Raw genomic sequence first — 17,529 nt, forward strand, 5'->3', positions numbered from 1 at the left:
TGGTTGTGCGGCGTTTTTAGGCCGAGAAAAAATGCAGCGAAAAAACGCAGCGAATTAGTTCGCCGGCGAACAGTTCGCTATATCTCTACCAGCAGACTGCAAATAAGTTATTTAAGATATAAGAAAGATTAGTCCTTCTCCCTTAACAGAGTAAAGTATTAATATCTTCCATGTCATGTGGGCGCCTTCTTTTTATGTACTGATTTACCGATAAGGAAGGGAGTTGTTTCAATTTGTATTTATTTGAATATATTTTAAACAGCAGCTAAAGTATCAAATAGGGCGCTTATACACTATGGGGCTGATTTACTAACCCACGAATCCGAATCCGAATGGGAAAAAATCCGATTGCAAAATGAACATTTTGCGACTTTTTCGTATTTTTTGCGATTTTTCCATCGCCGTTACGACTTTTTCGTAAATTGTCGCGACTTTTTCGTTGCCATTACGACTTGCGCGAGTTGTCGCGACTTTTTCATAGCCGTTACGATTTGCTCGTATCTTGTTGCAACTTTTTCGTATTGAGCGCTCGTAAACGGCAGGAAAAACTTTCAGACTTAGCATGATTTTGGAAGCCTCCCATAGGACTCAATGGCACCCTGCAGCTCCAACCTGGCCCAAGGAAAGTCTCCCATAGGGCTCAATGGCACTCTGCAGCTCCAACCCGACCCAAGGAAAGTCTCCCATAGGGCTCAATGGCACCCTGCAGCTCCAACCCGGCCCAAGGAAAGCCTCCCATAGGGCTCAATGGCACTCTGCAGCTCCAACCCGGCCCAAGGAAAGCCTCCCATAGGGCTCAATGGCACTCTGCAGCTCCAACCCAGCCCAAGGAAAGTCTCCCATAGGGCTCAATGGCACTCTGCAGCTCCAACCCGGCCCAAGGAAAGTCTCCCATAGGGCTCAATGGCACTCTGCAGCTCCAACCTGGCCCAAGGAAAGTCTCCCATAGGGCTCAATGGCACTCTGCAGCTCCAACCCGGCCCAAGGAAAGTCTCCCATAGGGCTCAATGGCACTCTGCAGCTCCAACCTGGCCCAAGGAAAGTCTCCCATAGGGCTCAATGGCACTCTGCAGCTCCAACCCGGCCCAAGGAAAGTCTCCCATAGGGCTCAATGGCACTCTGCAGCTCCAACCTGGCCCAAGGAAAGTCTCCCATAGGGCTCAATGGCACTCTGCAGCTCCAACCCGACCCAAGGAAAGCCTCCCATAGGGCTCAATGGCACTCTGCAGCTCCAACCCGGCCCAAGGAAAGCCTCCCATAGGGCTCAATGGCACTCTGCAGCTCCAACCCGGCCCAAGGAAAGTCTCCCATAGGGCTCAATGGCACTCTGCAGCTCCAACCCGGCCCAAGGAAAGTCTCCCATAGGGCTCAATGGCACTCTGCAGCTCCAACCCGGCCCAAGGAAAGTCTCCCATAGGGCTCAATGGCACTCTGCAGCTCCAACCCGGCCCAAGGAAAGCCTCCCATAGGGCTCAATGGCACTCTGCAGCTCCAACCCGGCCCAAGGAAAGTCTCCCATAGGGCTCAATGGCACTCTGCAGCTCCAACCTGGCCCAAGGAAAGTCTCCCATAGGGCTCAATGGCACTCTGCAGCTCCAACCTGGCCCAAGGAAAGTCTCCCATAGGGCTCAATGGCACCCTGCAGCTCCAACACGGCCCAAGGAAAGTCTCCCATAGGGCTCAATGGCACTCTGCAGCTCCAACCCGGCCCAAGGAAAGTCTCCCATAGGGCTCAATGGCACTCTGCAGCTCCAACCCGGCCCAAGGAAAGTCTCCCATAGGGCTCAATGGCACTCTGCAGCTCCAACCCGGCCCAAGGAAAGTCTCCCATAGGGCTCAATGGCACTCTGCAGCTCCAACCCGGCCCAAGGAAAGCCTCCCATAGGGCTCAATGGCACTCTGCAGCTCCAACCTGGCCCAAGGAAAGTCTCCCATAGGGCTCAATGGCACTCTGCAGCTCCAACCTGGCCCAAGGAAAGTCTCCCATAGGGCTCAATGGCACTCTGCAGCTCCAACCTGGCCCAAGGAAAGTCTCCCATAGGGCTCAATGGCACCCTGCAGCTCCAACCCGGCCCAAGGAAAGTCTCCCATAGGGCTCAATGGCACTCTGCAGCTCCAACTCGGCCCAAGGAAAGTCTCCCATAGGGCTCAATGGCACTCTGCAGCTCCAACCCGGCCCAAGGAAAGTCTCCCATAGGGCTCAATGGCACTCTGCAGCTCCAACCTGGCCCAAGGAAAGTCTCCCACAGGGCTCAATGGCACTCTGCAGCTCCAACCTGACCCAAGGAAAGTCTCCCATAGGAATCAATGGCACTCTGCAGCTCCAACCTGGCCCAAGGAAAGTCATGATACCGAAGCTTGAATGAATCCAAAACTTTCATACTCAGCGCGATGGCTACGAAAAAGTCGTAACACTACAAAAAAGTTGCGACAATCTGCGAAAAAGTCGTAACGGCTACGGAAAAGTTGCGTCAATTTCCGAAAAAATCGCAAAATACCGATCATTACGGAAAAAACGCATTCGGACGCTTTTCGGACGTTCGTGGATTAGTAAATGTGCCCCTATATATTATAGCTAGACACAGGAACTTATGTAGTATTTCCTACCCAACCTGCAGGTAACACTCTCTACTTCACTAATCAGAAATCACGTTATATAGAGCTTGTGTTGAAAATGCGGTTGGCCCATGTCATTATTTGCATTTTTATAACTATATAAGTTGGCATTTTACAGTCATATCTTCTTGGTGTTTTACAGCAGATGTAGAGAAAGAGAAGGTATTTAATCAAATTTTTACTCTCAGTTAATTATGCACTACAAACTCCTATTTACAGTATCTATTCTGCCTGAAATACAGTAGCAAAGTGGGGAAAACTCAATCCTAAAAGTTAATTTTATCTCTCTTGATAAAACATTGTTGGGAGTGGGAGTAATGGGGAAAAAAAAACGTTGGCAATGTTTGCATTCTTCCAGCACTGCTTTCTAAAACAGAATTTAGAACATTATATAATACATTAAAATTATAAATAAATGATGAAGTCTATTAGAGTCAAATGGAATCACCAAGCAGCACTGTTACTCTGAATTTCTTGCAGACTTCCCTGTCCTAAATCCCAGAAGTTGTCAAGATAGGGAGTTAACAAATGGAATGCTGAATTCATGTTCAATGTTGCCTTAAAAATTCTCTTATCGGCCAGAAGTAAATAGTGGCCATTCTGAGTTAGACATGATTTGAAAATGAGGAAAACCAACAACTGCAAGATATGAGGAGCAATCAATCCAGTGCCCTGCTGACTGCCGTCTGCGTCCCACAACTCCCTTGCTAACAGGACTAATTCTTGAACCAACTCTGGTTTATATCTTTGAGCCTGAAAGAATTTCTGCAGCAATCCATCTCTCAGCAGCCAAGGCTTTCATATAGTAGTTGCTGATACTATTTCTTTATTGTTGGTATTTAACATTGTATTAGCTCAATTGTGCTCTGTTACTAGTAATAGTCTGCAAGATCTGTTCATTGTAAAATGCAATGCACTTCCATCTTCCATCTCGATCTGGGGTGATATGTTATGGAACCCTAGACCTACTGTACAACAGTCCTTGTTTTATTGGACAAAAGCAAAATACCCACCAATCTCCCACCAGTCACCCACAGGTATAATAATGGTCCAAACCCTCCTTCAGTACAACAGAACCCCCCTCCCCAAAAAAGCAAACTCACCTAGCTTGTTATCTTGAAATTGAAAGACTAGTAACACCAATCAGCTCAATTCACACAAATGTAACACTTTTTTGAAACCATGACTATAAAAGTAACTGTAAACCCATTATCTTATATTGTTAAGACATGCAATATGCCATTGCTTGCTGAATGGGCACTTAGGGGCAGATATATGATTGCTTGAGCCTTTTGAATAGTGATGAGCGAATATCTGTCCCATTTTGCTTCACCATAAAATTCGCAAAATGGCAAGAAAATGTGCAAAACGGCAAAAAATTAGCGAAACGCATTTGTTGCACGATTTTTTTTATCGCCCCTTGTTTATTTTGTCACCTGCGGTTTTTTTTTGTTGTTGTTGCCCACGTTTTTTTACGCAGGCGCGCCCTTATTTGCGCGACCGGACCCTTTTTTTATGTGACCGCGCCCAAATTGACATGACCAACCCCAATTTGATGTGCAATAAAATATGTTGACGCGCAGCAGATTTTTCCTTGGTGAATTTTCATGGAAGTTTCGCAAAACAATTCGCCAATGGTGAAATGCGGAAATTGACTCAAATCCATGCCTGGTGAAAAAAATTCGCTCATCACTACTTTTGAAGTAAAGAGTGCTAAGGGACACAAAAGCATGACCATTTCAGCTCAAGCTATTAAAATGGAAACCCCACATGAGTTAAGGAACTCAAGTGGGGTTTTGGGGAAAAAAATCTCCACTAATACGGTTTTGTTCCCTAAAACCCCACTTGAGTTCCTTAACTCATGTGAGGTTTCCTTTATGATTGCTTGAGCAAAAAGGGTTATGTTTTTGTGTCCCTTAGCACTCGTTATATCTTCCTTCTGGTCAATAGCAAATGGCCGCTTTACTGATGCATAAATTGACCCTTTTTGAAAACTATAGCTTATAGGCACATTTAGGGGCACATTTACTAATCCACGAACGTCCGAAAAGCGTCCAAATGCGTTTTTTTCGTAATGATCGGTACGTTGCGACTTTTTTGCGAATTGTCGCGACTATTTCGAGCTCTCAATACGAAAGTTGCGACAATTCACGAAAGTCGTAATGGCAATGAAAAAGTCGCGACAATTCTCGAAAGTCATAATGGCAATTAAAAAGTCGCGACAATTCTCGAAATTTGTAATGGCTGTAATGACAATTCGCGCAAGTCGTACCGGTTACGAAAAAGTCGCGACAATTTACGGGAAAGTCGTAGCGGCGACGAAAAAAATCGCAAAAAATACGGAAAAGTCGCAAAATGTTCATTTTCCAATCCGAATTTTTCTCATTCGGATTCGGATTTGTGGATTAGTAAATCAGCCCCTTAGTGATAGGTTTTTTATAAAACATATTTCATAAAAACAGACATCTGGGTAAAAAAATGATTTGTACTGATAACGAATAGTTAGACACACTATTTTCTGGTCCGGTTGCATTTTGTTCACAACTGCCTCTTTCTTCCAAGGAAAGAGCCATCAGTGGTTTCCAGTATAATCCTAGTAAAAACACTGGTTGCTATTAATAAGCAGCGATTCTTTTATTTATATTCTTTTCCAAGCAATTTGAGAAGTTTTAGTTACAAAGTAATTTATAGGGCAGTGCCAGAATCAGCACAGTCAGAGCTCCCAGAGCAGACTCAGAGAGAAGACACCTATTAAAAATGTCTTCACGGGGATACATCATGTGCTACTTTTTTTCTTCATTTTTATCATGCCTGGGTGAAGTGCTGTAAGAGGAGTAAAGTGATCAGGCCACGTTCAAGGCCCCCTTCAGACAGCTGCGCCCAGACAGTTACAGTATCACTCTCTTGTGAAGATGTTGATAGGAGCAACTCCTCTTTTGCACAGTGAGAGCTGTTGAGTGCTTTATCTTTCCTTTTTCTTAAATCAACTTTTTCACAATTTCATACTCATCGTGCCCTGTATGTGTTCACCAGCTGATGGTGACCTGCAATTAAATGTTTAACCTACACCCTCATTAATAATATGTGCTATTCTTCAATAGAGTTGTGTTCATTTGTGTATGTGTGCAAATCTATTGCTGAGGCAGAAGGATTAGTGGCAATATGGTCTCTGTTTCTATCTTTACTGAAGGTTTCTATTATGTTCTGAATATGTTTTGCAGACATATCTACTGGAAGAAAACATTCTGAAATTGCCTTATCTTTCCATGTTATCATTAGTGTAATCTAGCTCTGCTTAATCGTAGTATTAATATCCCTTTTTGGGTCAATCGTCTTGGTAATCATTCGATTAAGTCTCCCCTTGCCTCATATTAAATTAACAGACACAGAAGTATAATTCTAGAATAGATAACATGTCTACCCCAAAATTTAATTTTAATTAATGTTAATTATCTATTCTAGAATTATACTTCTGTGTTTACTATACTATGTTTACAGGAATACACTGTCTCCACAAACCTCACCTTTTGCCTTCAGGACTGAACCCTTATATACTTGTTTGGGGCACAGCCCCACATCTCTGAGAACTATATGACACCTTCTCACACATGTGCCAATATATTTCTGACCTGTTTCCAACAGATCCCTTTAGCCCTGGGATCCCCAACCTTTCTTACTCGTGAGCCACAGTCAAACGTAAAAAGACTTGGGGAGCAACACAAGCATCATAAAAGTTCATGGAGGAGCCAAATAAAGGCTGTGATTGGCTATTAGGCAGCCTCTATGCACACTTTCAGCTTACAGGGGACTTTATATGGTAGTAAATCTTGTTTTTATTCAACCAAAACTTGCCCCCAAGTCAGGAATTCAAAAATAACTCCCTGGTTTGGGGGCACTGAGAGCAACATCCAAGGGGTTGGGGAGCAACATGTTGCCCCCGAGCCACTGGTTGGGGATCACTGCTTCAATCAAATAAATTGGAATGGCAATTAACAATATCGATGAAAAGTCCTGCCCAAAACATAACTTAAAGATGATTAAATTAAATATAATTTCCCTCACTAAACAATAGCACAAAACTACAAAAAAATAAATAAAAATCAAATAATCTTTACTTATATCACACGAGTTCCATTAGCTTAACTATTACACACATTGCAGGGCCTTTGTTTTACACTGAACTTTAGTATATATAGTGCATTTCATAATAGCAGCCACAGCAATAATTTTAGATTGCAAGCTTGACAGGGTGGGGACTTACATGAATAATTGCCAGTTTCTGTAAATTGTGTATCTTAAAGGTGCTAAATATATCAAAGATAATACTAAAAATAATCATTCTATATACTTTTTAGCTTTTTCTCTATTCTTCTTTCCATTAAGAGCATTTATGAGATTGCTCATTCTCAAGGATTTTTTTCTCCCCTCCAATCTGACACCTCTATACGTTGTCCTTCTCCTCGGTGCTATTAAGAATCCATCAGGTACTTAATTATCTGGAAAGGCAGGCCTTGTTGTTGATGTGTGAGCACTTTCTTCACACTGCTTGGGAAGGTCAAGTAAAAACAATGGGCTGCTCTTACTTTCTTCTTGGCGAGATTTTACTTTAATGTATAAAGGACGTTTTCTTTTACTATGGGAGATTTTTTTTCCTATTCTTACAAATAGTAAATAGTAAGTATAATATTCCAGATATGTTTCTTTATAAATTATAGCTGCAATATAGATTGACTTTGCTAAGATACAAAGCACATTTCTAAATCTAGTCTAACACTTATAATGCACTTAACACAAATAAGAATTAAACTTTATTAATTTAAGCGATTTATTTGATGCCCATAATAACTGACGGTTTTTATATCATCTGTAGAAAGGAGAGGCTCTTGGAAGGCTCTAACATTAGGTGCTGTTTTTGACTTTTTGGGTTCAAGTTTCCATTTCTGGTTATCATTTGCTTAAGGCTCCTCCTGCCTTATATCAAACACAGACACAGAATATGGTTCCAGGACAGAAACTGTTTCTACCCCAAGACTCAGTTGAAATTACTTGTAGAGCAGGGATATGTAGGGTAGCAAACTTGTTCACCCCACCAATACCAAAATGTGAAATCTCTTGTAAGATGCAAACTTATGTTCATACTCCAGTATGGAAATGAAACCCTCTTACAGATGTCAGTGTAAGTCTCAGACTTATAATACCATTAGCTTTGTGTACCAATCAGGCTTATGATTAAGTGCACACGCGCACGAAACGCGTTGGGCATTCGCATTTTAATGGATCAATAAAGATGTATTTTTAATCTTTGGAGTTCGGAGTGCTTGGAGCTTCTTTTTGCGTATATACAGAATTCTTCCACTTGGCTACGGGTTCGGGGCCCTGAGCACCCAGACCACTCTGGGACTTCGGTGAGTGGACTTGACTTTCATTGACCTCATGGGCGTTTACTTTGATTCTAGCATTGGTGTTAGGTTCGGGGTTTTTACCCCCGAACCTTATGATTAACTTGGTATGATTTAATGATTTATTAAGCCCTGTATATGTTTTTGAAACATTTTGTTTACTTTCCTAATTGGTTGTAATCTGGGTGTTAGTTATTTTTGTTTTGATATTTTGTGTACCTTATCTGTACAAATGGAGACACCAAATGTGTGGCCTAATACCTTTAATATGGTCAAATTAGTCTTTCTTTACTTTCCCACTGCATTATCTGTTATTATTGCATTGACATTTATTTTAATTATTATTTTATCAAACATAGTTACATAGTTACATAGTTACATAGTTACATAGGGTTGAAAAAAGACCTGTGTCCATCAAGTTCAACCCATCCAAGTAAACCCAGCACACCTAACCCACACCTACCAATCTATACTCACATACATAAACTATAAATACAACCACTAGTACTAACTGTAGATATTAGTATCACAATAGCCTTGGATATTCTGATTGATCAAGAACTCATCCAGGCCCCTCTTAAAGGCATTAACAGAATCTGCCATTACCACATCACTAGGAAGGGCATTCCATAACCTCACTGCCCTCACCGTGAAAAACCACCTACGCTGCTTCAAATGGAAGCTCCGTTCCTCTAATCTAAAGGGGTGACCTCTGGTGCGTTGATTGTTTTTATGGGAAAAAAGAACATCCCCCAACTGCCTATAATCCCCTCTAATGTACTTGTACAGAGTAATCATGTCCCCTCGCAAGCGCCTCTTTTCCAGAGAAAACAACCCCAACCTCGACAGTCTAACCTCATAGTTTAAATCTTCCATCCCCTTAACCAGTTTAGTTGCACGTCTCTGCACTCTCTCCAGCTCATTAATATCCTTCTTAAGGACTGGAGCCCAAAACTGCACTGCATACTCAAGGTGAGGCCTTACCAGGGACCTATAAAGGGGCAAAATTATGTTCTCATCCCTTGAGTCAATGCCCTTTTTTATACAAGACAGCACTTTATTTGCTTTAGTAGCCACAGAATGACACTGCCTGGAATTAGACAACTTGTTATCAACAAAAACCCCTAGATCCTTCTCCATTAAGGAAACCCCCAACACACTACCATTCAGTAGATAGTTTGCGTTTATATTATTTCTACCAAAGTGCATAACTTTGCACTTATCAACATTGAACCTCATTTTCCAGTTTGCTGCCCAGTTATCTAATTTTGTCAAATCGCTCTGCAAAGCGGCAGCATCCTGCATGGAACTTATAGTTTTGCACAATTTAGTGTCATCAGCAAAAATAGAAACAATACTGTCTATGCCCACCTCCAGGTCATTAATAAACAAGTTAAACAGCAAAGGCCCAAGGACTGACCCCTGCGGTACTCCACTAACCACACTGGTCCAATTAGAAAATGTTCCATTTACAACCACTCTTTGTACTCTATCCTTCAGCCAGTTCTCTATCCAATTACAAATGTTATGTTCTAGGCCAATATTCCTTAATTTGATCATTAACCTTCTGTGAGGTACTGTATCAAACGCTTTAGCAAAGTCCAAGTAGATGACATCAACTGCCATTCCAGCATCAAGGTTCCTACTCACCTCCTCATAAAAGGCAACTAAATTAGTCTGGCAAGATCTGTTACCAGGGCACCCAGGGCATAAGTGCAAAAGACCTTTCCTTAGTGTTTATGCAGAGAGCACTTCTGCCCTGGGTCTGGCTGCACTGTGCACCTTGCAGTGTTTAAAAAATCCAGCAAGAGAAGCAGAATGCACCTTGTGATGATAGGGTAGTCAGTAAGTACCGGACCCCATTGCAGCCTGCAGTTGCCACTGCCCTTTAAAGCAATACTGTCATGGAAAAACATATTTTCTTAAAACACATCAGTTAATAGAGCTTCTCCAGCAGAATCCTGCATTGTAATCTGTTTTTTTAAAAACACAAACAGATTTTTTTATATTGAATTATGAAATTTCACATAGGGCTAGCCATATTCTTCATTTCCCAGGGTGCCACAGCCATGTGACCTGTGGTCTGATAAACTTCAGTGACACTTTACTGCTGCGCTGCAAGTTGGAGTCATATCCCCCCCCTTCCCCCCAGCAGCCGATCAGCAGAACAATGGGAAGGGAGCAAGATAGCAGCTCCCAGTAGGTATCAGAATAGCCCTCAATAGTAAGAAATCCAAGTCCGGCTTGGGACTCCTCCAGTTACATGGGAGTAGGAGAAACAATAGGTTACCTGAAAGCAGTTCTAATGTGTAGCGCTGGCTCCTTCTGAAAGCTCAGACTCAGGCACAATGCACAGGTAGAGTGTGATTCTGAGTGAATTCTTTTAATTTGCATGTCTCAATGATATGTAAGAAAGGGAATGGGTAAGGAGTGGAAAGGGTAATCCCTACATGCCATTTGTGTTGGCCCCTCAAGAAGAGAGTGCTGATGAAAAACAGGCAATAATATATTCATGTGGTGGGAGCAAGGCAGTGGAAATGGACTACTGGGAGCAAGGCAGTGGAAATGGACTACTGCACCCATTTTTTGCGCTAAGCACACTACTTTTGCAGTAATAAATGAAAGGGTCATCATCTAAAAGACTTTGCATATCCTCTTTCAATAGGCTGCAAAACTAAACGTTGATCTCATTATGGCTGCGACCCTTTTGTATGTAGTTATACGGTACTGGCAAGGTAGTATGTTTGCATAAAGAATCACCCTTTGTGTGGTTTCCATGCATACCAATCCACATGGATATCTTAAAACGAGTACAGAGAAATCTGTATAACTATGTCAATAACAAATCCTTTTTTATCAAAACTATATGTGACGCACCTCAAGACAAATCTGCACTGATCTGAACGGGACTTCAACATGAACATTGAGCATCCAAAAGGTACATTGACTTTGTCCTAAAATGCAGAATTGGTGCCTGGCACAATGAGATGACCAGAGGGTGAATATCGTCCCAGGCCCGGACTGGCAATCTGTGGGTTCTGGTGAATGCCAGAGGGGCTGCTGTAAGATGCCATAGACACTCACTATTATTGGGCTAGTGGGGGGGCTGTATGGGCCTCTGGGTACTTGAAATACCAAGGCCTATTTTAAATCAAAGTCTGCATCTGCAGGGTCCTTATACATTCTAGGCATAAATATAGGCAAGAGCAGTTGAAGGATAAGTGACTTTGAAGACTTTTGCCATCTCATTATGGCTGGCACTTTCCCAAGCAGCATATTGAATATCTCATAGAAGATCAACCAGCAATCATTCGCAGACTTTGCTATAATTTAGCTGGAACATTACGCCAGCAATATCAAAGAAGTTCTCTGCCACAACAGTGGAATCTCAATTACTAGTCTGATTAATGGTTAAAAAAAACGTTTTTTTGAAAGCCCATCCAGTGCTCCCTACTCCTGTTTATACATATTGGCCTGTAAATGATGGGGTCTGTTTCTCAGAGAAACTTGCTGTATACAACTTTTCCACAATTTTTTACTACTACTCTTAACTCCTCCTTTTATTAGTTTACATACTTCCCTAATGGAGACGTAATAAAAATCCTTAACATATTATATATATATAATATTATTATTATTATTTTAAGATGAACATAAAACTTTTTTGGTGCAAAAATAAGGAATTCTCAGGAAGTTATATTATATATTTTTACACATTAAATATTATAATGGTCTGGTCCAGGTTGTAAAATGTGTGTCTTTCTTTTCCGCTGGAATGTGGGTTCTCAAAACCAACATTAAAGCACATTTATTGTCCAAAAAAGGTTTTGCCCAGCATGAGTGTCCATGAACCACAGAGGGCATTAAAAAAAACATGGTTTCCCCCAGCTGGAGTTAAGGTGGCCATCAACGAGCAGATTTAAGCTGCCAATTTGGGTCCTTCAGACCGATATAAAAGCTTATCTACCCATGTATGGGGGCTAGTGATGAGCCAATTTATTTGCCAGGCATAGATTTGTGGCAGTTTTTTACTCGAAACTGCGTCAAAAATTCACTGTGACAAAAAATTGGCAGAGAAAAAATGCCCATTGACTTTAATGCATTTGGATGGAGAAAAAAAAGTCATGCAGGTAAAAAAAAGTTGCTTGAATAAGAAAAAATGATGCGTACAAAAAATGGTGTCACTTTAAAGTCGCACTATAGGAATGACAAAAAGCACCTATTAAATTTAATCCAGTTGGAGTGAGAAAAAAAGAAAATATTGTAGGTAATAAATTGTCACCCACCAATTTTTTGCTGTTAAGCAAATTTTTCAGCAGTTTCATGAATGAAAGTGAAATGGGACAGATTCGCTCATCACTAATGGGCAATGTCAATCACTTAGGCTTGATTTCCCCGTCAGATCAAGGACTACATCGGCACTTTGATGTGATCCGACGGGTCCTATTCCAGTTATTGTAATTCAGCTTGAGGGTCAAACAATTGGATTACTCCGATATCTCCCAGCTTAGGTGGGCATATTGGGGGAAAGTAGCAAACAAAAAAGTTCACAGCTGCACTCACCTTAAAGGAACAGTAACACCAAAAAATGAAAGTGCATAAAAGTAATTACAATATAATGTACTGTTGCCCTGCATTGCTACAACTGGTGTGTTTGCCTCAGAAAGACTACTATAGTTAATATAAGTAAGCTGCTGTGTAGCCCCGGGGGCAGCCATTCCTGCACTGGTACAGCTGGGGTGTTTGCCTCAGAAACCCTACTATAGTTTATATAAATACCCCGCTGTGTAGCCCCGGGGGCAGCCATTCCTGCACTGGTACAGCTGGGGTGTTTGCTACAGAAACCCTACTATAGTTTATATAAATACCCCGCTGTGTAGCCCCGGGGGCAGCCGTTCCTGCACTGGTACAGCTGGGGTGTTTGCTACAGAAACCCTACTATAGTTTATATAAATACCCCGCTGTGTAGCCCCGGGGGCAGCCGTTCCTGCACTGGTACAGCTGGGGTGTTTGCTACAGAAACCCTACTATAGTTTATATAAATACCCCGCTGTGTAGCCCCGGGGGCAGCCATTCCTGCACTGGTACAGCTGGGGTGTTTGCTACAGAAACCCTACTATAGTTTATATAAATACCCCGCTGTGTAGCCCCGGGGGCAGCCATTCCTGCACTGGTACAGCTGGGGTGTTTGCTACAGAAACCCTACTATAGTTTATATAAATACCCCGCTGTGTAGCCCCGGGGGCAGCCATTCCTGCACTAGTACAGCTGGGGTGTTTGCTACAGAAACCCTACTATAGTTTATATAAATACCCCGCTGTGTAGCCCCGGGGGCAGCCATTCCTGCACTGGTACAGCTGGGGTGTTTGCTACAGAAACCCTACTATAGTTTATATAAATACCCTGCTGTGTAGCCCCGGGGGCAGCCATTCCTGCACTGGTACAGCTGGGGTGTTTGCTACAGAAACCCTACTATAGTTTATATAAATACCCCGCTGTATAGCCCCGGGGGCAGCCATTCAAAGGAGAAAAGGCACAGGTTACTTAGCAGATAACAGATAAACCCCCATTATATGGGGCTTATCTACTAGTTATCTGCTATGTAACCTGTGCCTTTTCTCCTTTTTTCCAGCTTGAATGGCTGCCCCCATGGCTACACAGCATCTTACTTATATAAACTATAGTAGTCTTTCTGAGGCAAACACACCAGTTGTAGCAATGCAGGGCAACATTATATTATATTGTAATTACTTTTATACACTTTCATTTTTTTGGTGTTACTGTTCCTTTAAGTGATTTTCTGTGGTGTAAAGTCTCCTAGGCTTATGACAATGCCCCAACAATGTGTAGAATAAAGGAGAAATAGAGACTGCACTCAAGCAAAATTTCAGCTGGGGAGCTTACCCCATTTATTATGCCAAATGACAAAGGGAGGGAAAGATCTGCTTGTCTGGCAACCTCGACAATTTCTGGACAATAGGTGCCCTTTAAATTTGTGCAGTAAAAAAATTGGTTAAAAAAGGAAATCATTTCACAGTAATTCCTGATATTTTTCCTTTTAGTACATTCGTCCATTGTAGGTCCTTGTATAATTTGCTAAATATCATGCCATATACTACTGTATAACCCTGCATCATTTTTATTGCAATACATCTTCCTCGCTTTGCTTCAGCAATGTCCTGGGATCATCCATTAGTGACTGTCATTCACTATCTGTCATGGACTCTTGTAGTTCAATAGCTTGATAATATAAACAGGACAATTATGATTTTATCAGTCTGTCAGTCTAAATACTGCTTGGATTAGATGCAAGAATGCTGCCATTGAGTAGCGCAGATATTGCATAGATCATGAAATAAAATAAAAACATATCCCGAAAGAATTCCTATGATGTTGATGTTTAGATAACAGCCAATTAGATTCCCTGACTAGCTGACTAGACAAAAAGCGAGGGATCTTTATGCTGTTTCAGCAGAGGCTATTTTCTCCGGGAGCAGATTGCAGACGAGCATGCTTTCACAACAGAGAATAGTGTAGGTAGAGCTGCAGCAATGGAGTCTCAATCAGATAAACTGACGTCTATGACAGATAGCTCTCTTTACAGTGGAGTCACTAAACCTGCTTTCCTTTCTCACGGGAATGATCTCCAACTATTAAAGTATCTTTAAAACGGCTACTGAAATGCAGTTTGAGACTCATTCACGGCCTGAAACCAGATCACATTTACAGTGAAAAGGCTGAGTCTTAAATGGCCTGGGTTCTGGGGTTGGTTTTCCTTATCACTGTTCCACAATGGCTTAAATCAGGTGTTTTATTTATTTAAGATACAAATATATCCATGAATAGTCATTCATCATTAACCCGCCTGGCCGTTTTGTATTCTCTGTGCGTCGAGCCATTTTGTGTAAAGTAATTGCCGGCGAGGATTTAAACAGATACAGTATCATATAAACGCTCTTGCTCTCTAATATGGTATCACATGATTGCAAAGAGAACTTGCCACAGAGGCTTAAACTAAAGCATCTATGAAATCGCTTAACGTTTAACTCGATGACCACATTTTATAGGGATTAGGTTAAGGATGGAGGGGGGGGGCTTTTTATTGTAAAGATTTCATTTTAATAAGAATGAGTGGCTGTCAGCAACATTTTAATATATAAGTCCATGCAGCTGTGGATAAATATGGGACTTTTTTATTCTTTCTCCAAAAAATGAAAATCCCTTGAGTGTTACATTTAAACTCCGAGATGTGTTTGGTTGCACGGTTTTATTTGTATATACAGTTTTAACTGGAGGTTAGGAAACTGTAGTGGAAGTTCATTGAGCACAGAGTATTGCTATAGAGAAAACTATAATCTGCAGCAATTGATAATATAATAAGAAATATCCCAATATGGGAATAATCATTCTGCATGCAATGATAAGAAATTCATTTTAGGAAACTATAGTGGGAATGAATTAAGTACAGGGTATTGCTATAGAGAAAATAATAAACTGCAGCAATGGATATTATAATAAGAAGTATCCCAGTATCCCAATATGGGAATTATAATTCTGCATGCAAAGAAATGATTTTAAGAAACTGTAGTGGGAATGAATTAAGTACAGGGTATTGCTACAAGGAAAATGATAAACTGCAGCAATGGATATTATAAGTAGTATCCCAGTATCCCAATATGGGAATTACAATTCTGCATGCAAAGAAATTCATTTTAGGAAACTGTAGTGGAAGTTCATTGAGCATAGAGTATTGCTATAGAGAAAACTATAATCTGCAGCAATGGATAATATAATAAGAAATATCCCAATATGGGAATAATGATCCTGCATGCAATGATAAGAAATTCATTTTAGGAAACTATAGTGGGGAATGAATTAAGTACAGGGTATTGCTATAGAGAAAATAATAAACTGCAGCAATGGATATTATAACAATTAGTATAATTCTGCATGCAAAGAAATGCATTATAGGAAACTTAGTGGAAGTTCATTGAGCACAGTGTATTGCTATAGAGAAAAGTATAAACTGCAGCAATGGATAATATAATAAGAAGTATCCCAATATGGGAATTATATTTCTGCATGCAATGAAAAGAAATTCATTTTAGGAAACTATAGTGGGGATTAAGTACAGGGTATTGCTTTAGAGAAAATGATAAACTGCAGCAATGGATATTATAAGAAGTATCCCAGTATCCCAATAATAATGATTCTGCACCCAATGATAAGAAACTCATTTTAAAATAACTATAAGTTTTCAAGACTCCATAGAACTGTGTGAGCTTCCCATTCCAGCATAGACAATACACTGTAGATTTCTTTGATTTTTCTACTTATCGGATAAACTGATACATTTCTATTTCTCTCTCTGCCTGCATTTCAAGCTCGATAACATACATTCTGGACGCCGTTCCCTGCCACTGGGGATCTTTAAAGATGCAAAAGACCAATCTTCATAACTTTAGGACCTGACTGAGAAGAGATTATTGATATTCAGCTCCACATCTCTCTCAGTGGGTATTGTGTATCAGCTGCCTCAAAGGTTGGCGCCAACCTTTCTCCTATGTGCACCACAAACCAGAATTAATTGCAAATCAATCGAACAAGGTACAACTGATCAGTAAACCAATTAGTAATTGTATCTGCTCATCCTGTCTTCATTTACCTGGCTTTGAGGGATTTTCCTTTTTATGTTTTGTTACAATTTTTCTTCTTAATACCTTTATGTCCTTGTGAAAGCATGTCACAGATACAGAAATAGTGCCGGGCTCACTCTCTCTGCTCGCTGAACATGCATTAGCCTTATTTATGGACAGTACAATGCAAAGAGCTGCTGTAAGGTCAGAGAACAGCTCCAGGTAAACTGCTGTATTTTCTGTCCCTGTGTATTGAAATAATCAGAATAAACAGCAAGCTATTTATGTATAGAATACAACAGGACTTGTCCATATTAGATTAGGTGTAAAAAGTAACTACTAAAATTTATAGGACCTCCTAATCAATGTGCAGGCACAGCTCTTGTTGCAAAATGTGTGCAAATGTGTGCACACCGAACACCATAAACAAAGGGGCAGAAGTGTGAAATTAGAGCTCACCACAGTAAAATTCCACCACTCTCTATTAATTTCTATGGGATTTTTAGAGATTAATTTATCAATTGGAGTGAAAGTTAGAGTTTTAATGTGATAAGCTCTATATTTATACTTTTAAAATTCTAACCTGTAGTTCTTGCACCCTTTCTCCTATTCTCAATGCACCTATTTTTCCTGCCTGCTACTGTTATTGAGGCAGAAGGCACAGAGTACTAGATAGGGGCTGCCAAGCCGACCACGTGCCCTAGGCAACCCGATCGGCCACCTCGCCCCTGCACCTTCCCTCCCCCCCTCGCATGTGCTTTGCCTCCACCGCGTAATGACAAGCGGCGGGGGCAATGACAAAGGTGTGCGGACTAGGGGTAGGCAGGAGAGGCTCCTGCCTGGTGTCCCCCAATTGTTGCACCCTAGGCAGCTGCCTC

This window comes from Xenopus tropicalis, chromosome 1 (genome assembly GCF_000004195.4).
Source record: "Xenopus tropicalis strain Nigerian chromosome 1, UCB_Xtro_10.0, whole genome shotgun sequence".
In the NCBI taxonomy this organism is placed as follows: Eukaryota; Metazoa; Chordata; class Amphibia; order Anura; family Pipidae; genus Xenopus; species Xenopus tropicalis.